This window comes from Andrographis paniculata, unplaced genomic scaffold, assembly GCF_009805555.1.
Source record: "Andrographis paniculata isolate CXL003 unplaced genomic scaffold, ASM980555v1 Contig70END, whole genome shotgun sequence".
Taxonomy (NCBI): domain Eukaryota; kingdom Viridiplantae; phylum Streptophyta; class Magnoliopsida; order Lamiales; family Acanthaceae; genus Andrographis; species Andrographis paniculata.
In genome coordinates, this window is record NW_026137607.1 from 1,204,575 (window position 1) to 1,218,795 (window position 14,221).

A 14,221-nucleotide genomic window follows, 5' to 3' on the forward strand; every position below is an offset into this window, starting at 1 on the left:
GATTCTTACACTTTAATTTGAAATTGGACTAGAATTCGGATCCAACATATATTAAAATATTTGGATTTTATTCAAAAATATTATAATAAAATAATAAAAAATAAATTAATAAATTAAAAAAATGTTTTTAATATAATTCATATTATTAGAATTTTTTTTAATATATAATTGATATATTATTTATATATTACTCGGGTCTAGATTCGATAGGATTCATTCTTAAATCCGAGATTCGAATAATTGAACTCATCTTCAAATAAATGGATCAGATCAGATCTCGGGTCTATCATAACATTGTCATCGATATGGCAAACCTAGAAATCATTCATTTATTTTTAAAAAAAAATAGTATTGAAATAATAATTAGTATTAAAATGGTAGAAATTATAATTAATAATATTTTTAATGAAAAACTGTATTATTTATTTGTTTTTAAAATACAAAAATAAATATTTCCAATATATTATTGTATATATATAAATATATTGTATTATTTTTAAAAATTTTATTACATGTCTTCTCTTTTGGCATCCTCCATGTTGATTTGTGCAGTCAGTATTTCATTCTAACACTCTAATACTAATTAACTTTCATTTTAAATCGAAATATATATATATATATATATAAAGACTTTATTCATCCAATAATAACTTTTTTCAAATATAATTTTCGATAAAATATTAGAAATTCAAACATAGCAAACTTGATAAGCTAATCTCAATAAATTATTAAAAAAATAGAAATATATTTGCATTGGAAAACTAGGAATATTATATACCTCCTGTCATAATTGAAAATATCATTTTTATCATTTTCGTTTGTCCAATTTTAAAGTATATCTCTATTATTTTAGAAAAAATAATTATACACTAACATCGTAATATTCTTTAATTTTTACTTAAAATACAAATATATTATTACATATACAATAACTTTATACATAAAAGACAAAAATATCAAAAATTCTTAATAATATTATTTTTTTAATCTACTGCCAAACTCTAAAATATCTAATTGAATTGGAACAGAGAGCATATGTATATACAGCACCTTTTAACCTACAACTTACAACATACATAATTGTTATTTTTTGGCCGAGTTCGTATAAATTTATTTTTAAACTTTGCACAAAAATCTTATATCAGTGAAATTCATAGAAAATTTATAAAATATAAATTTGTTCTTTAATACTATTATAATGTAGAATTTGAATTTACACTCTTAACAGATATTCCCTCCGTCCCGTTTCTTAACAATCTATTTATTTTTTCATTTTGGTCTGTCTCATAACAAAATATCAATTTTCTTGTTTTAATAATTGTACCATCTGCCTAACATTATAAATATCATTCCAATTTATAATATATTACAAAAATGTCATTACCTTTATATCATACAATATTAATATGGTCAATTTAGTCTTTTTACCTTTGTTTCTATTTTATCCTAATATAATACTAATATTTCTAAAACTCCGTGCAAAAAGCAAATGAATATATAGATATGGGACAGAGGGAGTATTTAGTAGAGCTGGTAAAAACTGACCCGATACGACAACCCGACATGACCCGACACAAAATAATTAAGTTTGGGTCAAAGATTTCAACTCGATTATGTATACGGGTTGACACAAACCCGACGCGATAATAAACGGGTCGGGTTATGGTTGAGACTCTCAACTCGAATCCGACACTGACAACCCGATTATAATATATTAATATTGATTAATATATTTATTATATATATAAAATAATCATAATATATTAATTTTATCATAAATTAATTTAAACTAAGTTCAATTTTAAATAATTCAACTCAATTTATGCTCAAATCAATAAAAACTAACATAACACGACAACGTAACAAAAAATTATTTAATTTGAATCAAGAAATTCGACTTAACTATGTATACGAGTTAATACGAATCAACCCGAACTCAACACGATGATAAACAGGTCAATACGAACCCGACACGATAATAAACATGTTAGATTAAAATTAAGTAATTTAACCCGTTTAAAATATTTAACCCGACACGAATCGACTCATTGACAACTCCAGTGTTTAATACGGATGGATCTAAAGCAGCAAAAGAAAGATGGATAATTATAATATTAGTATTATATAAATAAATAAATAAAATTTAAATTGGATAAATTAAAGAGGGGCGTGGCATATAGCAATGATTAAATCCAAAGGTTTGACCAATAAATTAAAATGAGTAGTCGCCTCGAAACTTCAATTGCTGCTATGTCTATGTGTAAATCCATTTATTTATTTATTTATTTACTTATTTATGGTAGAAATTACTTACTATTTATTTATTTAATATAGTATTGTCAACTAGACTAGTCGAGTACATAGTGACCAATATTATTTATGTTAAGTGGAACATTGATATCGTGCAATATGGACCATTATATATCTATCATTCTCCAACACCACTTCCAATGCCATAAAATTAAGGATAAACTGTTTTTTTTGTTCCGTAACTGAATTTTCTTATCATTTTAGTTCCGTAAGTGGAGCCTGTTGCAAACTAGTCTCATAAGTGAAAAATTTTCGTTGTTTTAGTCATCCAGCGCCGGAGACGCCCGCGTGGCTTGCCGGAGGTGACATGTCCACCAGGTGTAGATTTATTTTATTTTTTTTTTCATTTTTTAAATTTTTTAAATTTATTTTAAATTTTATTTTTATTTTTTATTTTTTTATTTGGTCCAATAAAAAAAAAAAAGTAAATCCACGTGTCCGCCAGGTGTCGCTGACTTGGCGGACACGTCATTTCCGGCGCCGGAGGACTAAAACAGCGAAAAACTCACTTATGGGACTAATTTGTGACAAACTCTACTTACGGAATTAAAATAATAAAGGGGTTCAGTTACGGGACTAATAAAACAGTTTACCCTAAAATTAAATATATATATATATATATACATATTGCTTCGATTGAAAACTTATTTAAAATGCACTTTAAAATTAGTAATTACAGATTTTTATATCGTAAACAAAAAAGTTAAATAAATATTAAATTCATATTTTAACACATTATTACGAATTTGAGCATATTTGACCTCAATTACAGGTTCCTTTACTATATATATATATATATATATATTTTATTTTTTTTTTGAAGTAACTAATTAATAAAAAATTAGAACTATATATATATACATTTTTAAAACTTTAATATTATGCATCAACCTCATTTTTTGTCCAAAATATATAATATCAAATATCAATTTTTTCTAGTTAAAATATATCATATCAATTATCATTTTTTTTTTCTAAACAAATTCAATACTTCAGAATTTTGCGTTTTTTTTTCAATTTTTTTTTCGATACAATTTTCCAAAAATATATATTTTATTCGACAAAATTTTCTATATTTCAAAAAAAATTAAAAAATAAATCAAAATACTAAACAAACAAATCTCTAGCTTCAACCGTCTCACATTATAAGTAGTTGCTTTTACTCTAATTTAAATTTAAATTTAAATTAGGGTATAAATTTGGAGATATTTGATTTATGATTGATATCATTTAGTATTCTATTCTATATTTATTTTTGTTTTATTACTATATTTATATTTTTTATGTTATAATATTTCTGTGTCACGCATAAAGGTAAATATTTTATCGTTTTCATCAATCTCATAACAATATATATATTTAACATTTTAGTAATTATGGACTCTACTATTTAATACAAATATTTTTTTATTTGTGACATTTTGATTTTAAATTTTAAACTTAAATAATAAAATTTTTTTGAATTGAAATAAATATTTAATGTAAAATAAATTTGTATTGATGTTACATTTTAAAATAGATATTTAATATGATATTAATCAAAATGAAAATCAACACAAGTAAACAAATTATATATATCATTTTATTATAAATTTGAGATACACACATTCAACTAACAATAGTATTAAATAACCATAGTTTAGTCTAAATTGATGTATATTTTAATGATGCTAAATTTTATGTTATGGCACATAATTTTTATTTTTATTTTTATTTTTTTTTTCATTTTTCCTTTTTTCCCCTTAATTTTTTTACTATATTTTTCATAAAAGCTATAGTACATATCTTTTCTACACAAAGTTATATATTTAATAATTATTTCACTTAAAAAACATAATAAAAACCAAAACATTAAAAATAACAAAAATAGCACATTATTCAGAAGAATAAGGAATAAAACCAAAACATTAAAAATAACAAAAATAGCACATTATTCAGAAGAATAAGGAATAATTTATTCTTTTAAAGAATATTTTTATTTTTATTGGATAATTACAAAATATTACATTCAAATGTAAGTTAAAATAAATAATATAACTAATCTCTTAAAAAACAAATCTAAAACATTTATTTGATAAAATTAATTAATATATTTATATTATACTTTCTCCGTCCCAATTCAAATATTTGTTTTTATCATTTCGTCTGTTCCACTCAAAAGTATCTATTTTCTATTTTAATAAAAATAATCATATATAATACCAAAATACTCTTAATTTTTACTTATATTACAATAATACTATTACATATACAATGAATTTTTACATAAAATTAAATGACAAAAATATCAAAATCTCTTGTACACTTCTATTAACTAATAAAATACTACTCCCTCCGTCCCAGAAGTATAGTCCGGGATGTGTTTGATACAAAATTTAAGGAATATTGATATTATATTAGTAATGGGAGTACGCGTAAAAGAATTTTTTGCTCTTGTGAGTGTAGTAGTGTAAAAAATAGTGGCAATTGTGTAATAATAATGAAAAAGTAATGATAGTTTTACAGTGATATGATTATTTATGAAAATAAAACTATTATTTCGGGATAGACAAATGATAAACAAGATTATTATATTGAAATGGATAGAATATTATTTTTTAATCTATTCCAAAATTCTAAATAGATGGAACGGAGGAATAATATAGAATTAATTCTGTAAATAAATCAAACAAGAGAACAGTGAATAGTAATAATGAATTGGATTAGACTAGAGTAAAAAAAATAAATAAATAAATTATTTTTGGGGATAGAATAGAATTTATTTTATTTTATTTTAAGTGTTGGTGATGTGAACAGTGAAACGTGGAAGATGCCCCTCAAATATATGTGGTGGCCTCACGTGCACTTTCAATACGGCACCTACTGATCCCACGTGACTCACTTGGTCCCACCCACACTTGTCCCCATTATTACATTATTGCCATCTCTCTCCCTCCCATCCTCATATGATAAAATCAAATAAAATAGGGTAAACTGTTTTTTTTTGTCCGTAACTGGACTCCCTTATCATTTTAGTCTGTAAATGGAGCCTGTTGCAAACTAGTCCCATAAGTGAAAATTTTTTGCTGTTTTAGTCCTCCGGCGCCGGAGACGCCCGCGTGGCTCGCCGGAGGTGACGTGTCCGCCAGGTGTCCCGCTAGGTCAACGACATCTGGCGGACACGTGGATTTATTTATTTTTTTCAATTTTTTTTTAAAAATTAAATCAAATTAAAAAATTAAAAATATATAAATAAAATTAAAAAAATAAAAAAAAAATCCACGTGTCCGCTAGGTGAGCGCCAGGTGTCGCTGACCTGGCGGACACATCACCTCCAGCGAGCCACGCGGGCGTCTCCGGCGCCGGAGGACTAAAACAGCGAAATTTTTTCACTTATGGAACTAGTTTGCGACAGACTCCACTTACGGAACTAAAATGATAAAAAAGTCCAGTTACGGGACTAAAAAAACAGTTTACCCAATAAAATAATAATAGCGGTAATAATAATACTCTCTTGTTCCGCAAAATTAGTCGAATTTAAAAAAATTTAATTTATATAATTAATTAATATGATTAGTTAATATACAATATGTAATAAAATATTATTTTAATTATTTTTATTTGATGAAATATTGAAATAAAAGTTGAAATATTTTTTTATTATATATTTTTTTTCAATTTCCTTTTTATTTATTGAAATTATTTTATTTTAAAAAAATATTATTATATTGATTGTAAAATATGTAATTAGATTAAAAAAATTAATTGTAATAATTTAAAGCAAAAATAACCGCCGTAATACTAAAATTTTTAATATAAACATAACATCAAATTTTTCGAATTTGATTGTTGGTAGGGATAGTTCAATATTACGTACCAAAATTTTTAGTATGTTATTTTATCGTAATGAGATATTATACCAATAATTTGGTATACCGAATTTATAGATAAAAAATTACTGAATTACAGAAATAACACACCGTATTAAAAAAATACCGAAAATGCCAAATTTTAGTATACCGAATTTTTTTTTGTATAGTATCGATATTTTTTTAATATACCAAATAATTCGGTGTGGTATACAATATGATTCGGTATTATCTGAATGAATACAGTATCGAATCATTTCTAATTGAATTACATGTATGGTATCAGAATATAATATTTTACACTGAAATATAAAAATTAAAAATAATTTTATAATTTTAAGAATATATTAGAAAGTTAATTATTTTAGTATCAATATACTAAATTATTGATATAGATCGATATATTAAATACTAAAATATCAAACTGTATTGATATTTTCGGTATATATTATACCAACAATGCTATAAATATATGTAATTGTCGTATTGAAAATATTCGGTACGATATCATACCATATAAAAATTTACGATATACAATAATTTTGACACTTTAGTATTGAGCAAATTGATAATTTTCACTTTTAATAATAGTCATAAATAATTTTTTTTAATGAAATATAAAAATCGAATTTTAAATCAAATCTCATTATTAACTAATTTTTAATCGTAACATATCAAATCAAATATTTTTTATATTATATTAAAAATTAATTAAAAAATTTAGACATCACATAAATACTTATTTATATCGTATTGAATATTTATTAATTTTTATTATTTAAAATTCTAATCTTATTTTTAAATTTACAATAAAAAAATTAATAAAAATTAAAAATATTAGTAATTGACCGAGCACAAATTTTAAAAAGAATATATAAAAATAAAAATTTATTTTTTTAATAAAAAAATACTATTTTTTTATTAAAAAAAAAACTAGAATAAATTTGAATGACAGCGGTAGACATACACACCAACTGTCGTGTCCCCTTTGCTTTTATGTAGACTTTAGATTGAAAATGACAGCATTTTTGTCCTCAAATAAATAACACACACATCACCCCAATTCAACTCCATTACATCACATTAATACTACTCCTAAATTTAAATTATATTATGACAGGGTGTGCCACGTGTAGAACTGCCATTGGCCGACCCCAGTAACCATTTCCATATATAAATGGCACCCATTCCTTCATTCATTTCTCCCCCAAAATCTTCTTCGTAATTTCTTCTATTTTTCTTTAATATAGATTATTAAATAAATAAATATTATTATTATATTTTTGAATATTAATGGAGAATAATAATAATAATATTGAGCAAGTTAAAAGGGAATCAAGATTCAAGAGGATATGTGTGTTCTGTGGTAGCAGCCCTGGCAAGAATCCAAGCTTTCAAATTGCAGCCATCCAGCTCGCCAAACAATTGGTAATTTAATTTAATTTAATTTATTTTTATTTTGTTTAATTCGTTGCAATTAAGATTAAATTTTATGCAATTAAGGCTGTAATTAATAAGATTGATCGGATATATATATATATATATTATGATTCTTAATTAATGCCTCTTCGGGAATAATAAGGAATATGTGAAGCAGTCGAGATTAACGTGGAGGCAATTAATACACAATATTAATTACTGTGTGGGTTGCGTTAATGAGCAAGGAATGTATTTATGATGAATTATTATGACAGCTTTAATTGATGATCGAGACTGTATCTATATACATATATATATATATATATTTGTATTTTTATTTATCTATTTATTTTTATGTATTTAATTTTTAAATAATAAAATAAATAATAAAATGGGTGCAGGTTGAAAGGAACATAGATTTGGTGTATGGAGGTGGGAGCATTGGCTTGATGGGCCTGGTCTCTCGAGCTGTCTTTAATGGCGGCCGCCACGTCTTAGGGTAATTATATATATATATATATATATTACTATAATATCTAATATAAAATTTTGGCTAAATGGTACAAAATTAATATTTGGTTTTATGAAATTGGGCAAATTTTTTATATTTTTAAAATTGCGTCAATTTTTTTCGTGGTTTTATAAAATTTGAACCAACTCTTTCGGCGGTTCTTATTTAACGGTATATTTGACCTAAATGCGCTTAAACTGTGAATAAATTTTAGAATCTCAATTTCTAAATTCTTAAAATTACAAATATATTTATTTTTCTTATATTTACACAAAAAATTCTAAATATGCTAAAAAATAATTATTTTTCTTAAGTTTTAAGAATTTATTTTTACTGTTTTTTTAGGCTAAATATAAAAAAAATTAATATATTTGTAATTTTAGGGATTTATAAATTGAGATTGTAAAATTTATTCGCAGTTTGGGCACATTTAGGTCAAATACCGTTAAATAAGGACCGTTGAAGAGTTAGACGTAAAGTTTATAAAATCTCGAAGACGTTTAACGCACTTTTAGAAATACGAGGAATTTTGCGAAATTGCCGATGAAATTTGTGCAATTTAACATAAAAATTTTAATCTTTTATATGAAATTTATTTGATTTAGAATATCTAATATTTATTTATTTTAATCTTTTATAAATAATGGTTTAATAATTAGCTCGGTTTATATAAATACTTTTGAAAATTTTAATATTGTTTATCAAATAATTTTTTTTTAATTTATAAATAAATATCACATTAAATAATTATTTTATTTTACAAATCAAATTCTCAATTATTGGCTTTTTTGTTTTTCTTAAATTGAAAAAATCCCAAAAACTTCTGTGTAAAGAGAAATAGACGTAACGACATCAATGTAAATAATATATATTCACTAGAACCGGTTCTATTTATTTAAAATTTGATTTTAGTTTTTTTTTTATGCAATTTTTGTTATTTTCTATAAATATATAATTTTTATATAAAATATTATATTTAAACTAATTATTTATATTAAAATATGAACTAACATCAACTGAACAAATTCTGTATTTATTTATTTATTTTCTTGTTATATTTTTTGTGATTATATAATAAACATTTTTGTTGAATCGCAGGGTGATTCCCACTACTTTAATGCCAAAAGAGGTACTTCTAATGCAATAATAATATATTGAATTTCAATATTAATTTATGTTACTCATAAATAATATATCGATAAATTTAAAAATAAATGAACGGACGTTATCAGATAACCGGAGAGCCGGTCGGGGAAGTGAGAGCCGTGTCGGGAATGCACCAAAGGAAGGCCGAGATGGCGAGACAAGCCGATGCATTCGTAGCCTTGCCGGGTAAATTTAATAATAATAATAATAATAATAATAATAATAATAATAATAATAAAAATAATAATAATGAGTTTGTTCACTTATTAATTTTATGTTGACACATTCTAATGAATATTAATAAGAAAAAATATAATATACACATATTTATATAATATAACTAATCTATATACTCTATTATATCATAAAAACTAATAATTTCATATAAAATAGTATTTTTTTTTATATATTATTTATACAATTTTTATATTTTAATACAAAAAAATCACTTCAAATTAAAACACTAAACAAAAAAATCCAATAATAATAATATTAATAATTCATCTGTTCACCAAATATATATTTCTTTTGTTTTTTTACATGTCTACAAAAAATACCGTACATTTCATTTATAATATTTATTTATAATAATTTTTTTACACTTTTTAATTTATATTTGTTTAGCATTACACTTATTTATACATTTCATTTAATTAACTCGTCCGAATACTTTCTCAAATGCTCATAATTTATATCACAATCAATCAATATAATATTATATTAATTAAAACTCATGTGTAGCTCAAATGAATATAACATTTATGAACAATAAGATAATAATTTATCTTGTAATGAAATGAATACTTATATTAGATGGGACGACGATGAGTTGTAAATGTAACGGATGATATATATATATATATAATGTTAGGTGGGTACGGAACACTAGAGGAGTTGCTAGAGGTAATAACTTGGGCACAACTAGGGATCCATGACAAGCCCGTCGGATTGCTAAATGTCGACGGCTATTACAACTCACTCTTGTCCTTTATTGACAAGGCTGTCGACGAGGGCTTCATTGCCCCCGCTGCCCGTCATATTATTGTCTCCGCCCCCACCGCCCACGAACTCATCGCCAACCTTGAGGTATATCTACATTATCCGTAATATATATATATATATATATAAATACATTAAAATATAGAAAAAGAATATTATTTGCTTTTTGCACGTAAATTTTTTAATATTGGTATTATTTTTATAGTAAAAAAGACAAAAATGCTCATATTAAATTATGTGGTATAAAAGTAATGATATTTATTTAATATATTAAAAGTTGTAAGGGTATTAATTATGTTAGGTAGATATTGCAATTACTAAATTAGAAAATGATATCATTGTTTTGTGACGGATAAAAATGAAAAATGAAAAATGATATCATTCTTATGGGACGAATGAAGTATATGATTAAAATTCGAATATAAATTTAAGATCGGATTCATTCATCAAGTATTAATATTCTTTTGAATATGATTCAATGCTAATATAATTGAAGATAGTTATAATGATTGTTATAATTCAAGAATTTTTAGTGATAAAGAGATGATATTAAGTTAGCAATTTCATTGTATAGAATTGTAACATTGTTCTTTTATGATAATAAATTAATATTAAATGGACTGTTGATTTGAAATTTTATTTAAATAGTATTTTGACGTGATATTTTGTAAGAGAAAATAATGTATTTTTTTTTTATTAAAAACTGTGTCAAGTAAATAGTATTTTTGGTTTGAAATAATAAAAGAACAAATATTTTTCAATATATTTTGTATTATCGAATATATTTATTCTAACATATGTATGAATACTTCTAATTTATTTATTTATTTATTTTATGTAGAACTATGTGCCGGTACACCGTGAGGTTGCATCGAAACTGAGTTGGGAGATGGAGCAACATATGACTACCACTTGTTGCACGAGAACGGATATTGCACGTTGACTGACAATACATGAAAATAATGATTAAAAAAAAGAGTAAATTAATTTTAAAAATTTGATATAAAATTTAAAATTAAAAAAAAATAATAAAAATCAATTGATAACAACAATAGGATGTATATAGAGACAAGTATTAGGCCAACATTATACTGTAGTATTCTTATTCTTATTTTTATTTTTTAAATTGTGAATTTTCATTGGCACACACATTGATGATTTGGTCCCAATTAGAGAGTTGTTTGTGGAGTGTTTGATGTCCACTTTTAACCAAACATTATTGTTTGTATTTCATTTGTTTTTGGTATCTATTTGTATGAATTGAATTGATATATCCATTAAATAGTATTGTTACTTTTTTTTTTTTTTTTTATTATTATGTGAAAATTTATAGTCTCTACTCGTCGAATGTATTTTGAATAAACTTTTGATTGAACTTAATATTCTGTACTAGACTTGATAACCATAGATATTTGTAATTAGAAATGGTGACTTTTCCAATATGAATGATGTCTATGATTCAATTAAAACTAAAAGAATAAAAAAATAATAAAAAATAATAATAGTGGAAGAGTGGACAACTAAAGATATTATTAGTTGATAAGGGTGATTGTGATTGGTCCCACTTAATCCCAAGAAGGTGTCAAGAAATTACTTTGTTTTATAAAATAATATTTCATAAATATTATTTAAAACTACGATATATAGGCTAAATTGCACAAAATGTATCCATGATTTTACGAAATTACGCTAAATTTCTCATAATTGAAAACTATGTCAAACTCCCTTGTGGTTTCATAAACTCTGTGTCTAACCTCCTCGACACTCCTTATTTAACGATATTTGACCTAAATGGGCCCAAATTGCGAATAAATTTTAAAATCTCAATTTGTAAACCTCTAAAATTATAAATATATTTATTTTTCTTATATTTAGCTTAAAAAAACAGTAAAAATAAACTCTTAAAACCTGAGAAAAATAGCTAATTTTGAGTATATTTACTATTTTTTGAGGCTAAATATAAGAAAAATAAATATATTTGTAATTTTAGGGGTTTAGAAATTGAGATTCTAAAATTTATTCGCAGTTTGGGCGCATTTAAGTCAAATACCGTTAAATAAATGAGCGTTGAGTGAGTTAGACGCATAGTTTATGAAACAACGAGAGAGTTTGACGCAGTTTTAGAAGTATAGGGGATTTGGCGCAATTTCATGAAATCATAGGTAAATTTTGTGCAATTTAGCCTGATATATATAATACTCTATGGGTCACATTTACGTTTTGCATCATTATATTTAATATTAAAAATATTTTTATATTTTTATAATTTTTTGTACAAATGTCATTCTATTAGTATTATAAGACACTAATGAAAGTATTTTTGCAATATTTTTTTTTTAATTTGTAAAATGTTTTGATATAATAATTAATATTCAAATATCAACAAATGAGATCCTTAGAGCCGGACGGAAATAGTATATTTTATTTATTCAAAAAAATTAAATTTTTAGTACAAAATATTATTTTTTATGTAACGATATAATTTTATATAATTAACATAAAAAACAATCATAAAAAAATACAAAGTGAACAAATTCAATTTTTCTAAAATTATGTTATTAATTTTTATTGTCAGCTAAATTTATATTTATTTCATTATAATAAATAATTTATTTATCCATAATTTTATCATCCATATTTTAAATAATAATAATTAATTTATTATTATTTTTATTTACCTAATAATTTTTTATTAATTTTTAATTTTTTTGGTAATATTCATTTTTTTTTATCTATCTATCTCATATTAACTTTAAAATACTATTATTTTTAAATATTTTATCTAAATAAATTTACATAAGTTTGTCTGAAAAATTATTATTATTATTATTATTATGCAATAATGTGTAGTGACTAGATGGGCAAATGTGTCCAAATATGGTTAGATGACAATTTCAAGAACTTTCCTACAAGAAGCACCAACAACATGGATAACATTTATATGAATTTCATAGATTTTCAAAATTTGGGGTATTTAATTTAAAATTTTCAAAAATTTTAAAAAATGGTGAGATATTATTCGGATTTTTTTTAAATATAAAAATATTCAATACAGATTTTAAAAAATCTTTAAATATTTAATAGTTTATGAATTTTGTTTTATTCTTTTCTAAAATATAAATAAATTTTACTCTATAAAATCTATGCTAACAACCAAATATTTCACTGTTTCATTCCAAGAATTTAAATGCTATTACTGTCGAAACTTAAAAATATATCAATTTTGTCTAATATTTATGTTTTCTATGCACAATATAACTAAATTATTTAATCGTTCTTAAAATATATATGACATTAATTAATTTTCAAATTTTAATTTTAAAAAATTTCTTTCAATGAAAGTTGCATTTACGAGTAGTACCATTAATAATATTCGTTAACCAATTGAAATATTTTGATAATAATCTGTAATTATAATAAAGACAAAATTTTCAATTGTCGACCTCAAATTACATGGTAAAATCATATACAAAGCCTTTTAAGTATAAAATAATTTTTTCCAATTCAATATAACAATATACTATTAAAAGATTTAATTGTAAACAATTTTTATTCAACTAAATAATTGTCATATGTACTACAATGAAAAAAACAATTACTACCCAATTAAAAAAAAGTCGATTGAACTTCTTTATTTTAATTATTATTATCCTTCTTTTCTAAATACATATAAAAAATAAAATATATACATATTAATGATATATATTTTATCTATTTATAAAAGTCAACAATTTACCACAAATATTATTTTTATATTACCAACACGTTTTTCATACCTAAAATAAACAATACATTCATAAAAAAAATACAAAATGAACATGCTCATCATTTATTATATAATAGTATTTACAATCTAAAAACCATTAAAAACATCTTTAAATTTTTGCGAAAAATTTATCGCGAAATGATATATTGTCACAAATTTATCAAAAATTGATTAAAAATTATATATAATTTAACTGTCGCGGACTTCCGCAACAATATTTGT

The 14,221-nt window shown here is 23.3% G+C and overlaps 1 pseudogene; it reads left to right on the plus strand.

The window, feature by feature from the left end:
* The first annotated feature begins 7,378 nt into the window (after positions 1–7,378).
* Positions 7,379–11,536, plus strand: LOC127264292 (cytokinin riboside 5'-monophosphate phosphoribohydrolase LOG1-like; annotated as a pseudogene).
* The last annotated feature ends 2,685 nt before the right edge of the window (positions 11,537–14,221 follow it).